The 698-nt window shown below is 32.7% G+C and overlaps 1 pseudogene; it reads right to left on the bottom strand.

Annotated features, from left to right (window-relative positions):
- Nucleotides 1-698, bottom strand: part of LOC107707783 (asparagine--tRNA ligase, cytoplasmic-like) — a 9,990-nt pseudogene that overhangs the window by 4,252 nt on the left and 5,040 nt on the right.

A 698-nucleotide genomic window follows, 5' to 3' on the forward strand; every position in this document is an offset into this window, starting at 1 on the left:
GAAACGCTACTGTCAGTCAAACTATCGTGGGAGGGGCCTGTCAGTGTGACGTCACACAGACAGGCATCTGAGATCGGCTCGATTTGAGAAAGGAGAAATTATTTAACGAGATTAAAAAAACCACTGGGTGGATTTTTATCATTATAGGGTGGTTGTGTACACACACTGCCAACACACATTTCCGTTCAAACAACTTGTAAAAGTGCATGTCGCATCCGATGACCCCTTTAATGGTACTCATATTATATTAAATTCATATGAATGAATGAATCGGTAATATTCTCACCTGTTTGCCCTCAGGAACAGGTTTCACGGTTCCATACAGAGCGACGGTGCTCTCCGTAGACAACACCAGGCCATTATAACACTGACACTGCACACATTCATCAACTCAGAGACCATTTCAACTACACTTTACTGTATTTTACTTCTTATATTCATTAAACATGGCTGTTTTGGACAATGGAACATAAAACGCAAACGCATAAAACCCAAATACAATTTGAAAATATTGAGATATGCTTCAAATATCATCAAAATTCTGAAGAATATATAACAGAATTATTATATATAATTTTATATTTTTATATACATTTTTATACATGAATAAATAACGTTAAAAAATGTATAAATTGTTATATACCTATTTTATTTTTGCTAATTTTTACTATATATATATATATATATATATTATAATT

The sequence above is a fragment of the Sinocyclocheilus rhinocerous genome, unplaced genomic scaffold (assembly GCF_001515625.1).
Source record: "Sinocyclocheilus rhinocerous isolate Xijiao unplaced genomic scaffold, SAMN03320098_v1.1 scaffold5830, whole genome shotgun sequence".
Classification (NCBI taxonomy): Eukaryota; Metazoa; Chordata; class Actinopteri; order Cypriniformes; family Cyprinidae; genus Sinocyclocheilus; species Sinocyclocheilus rhinocerous.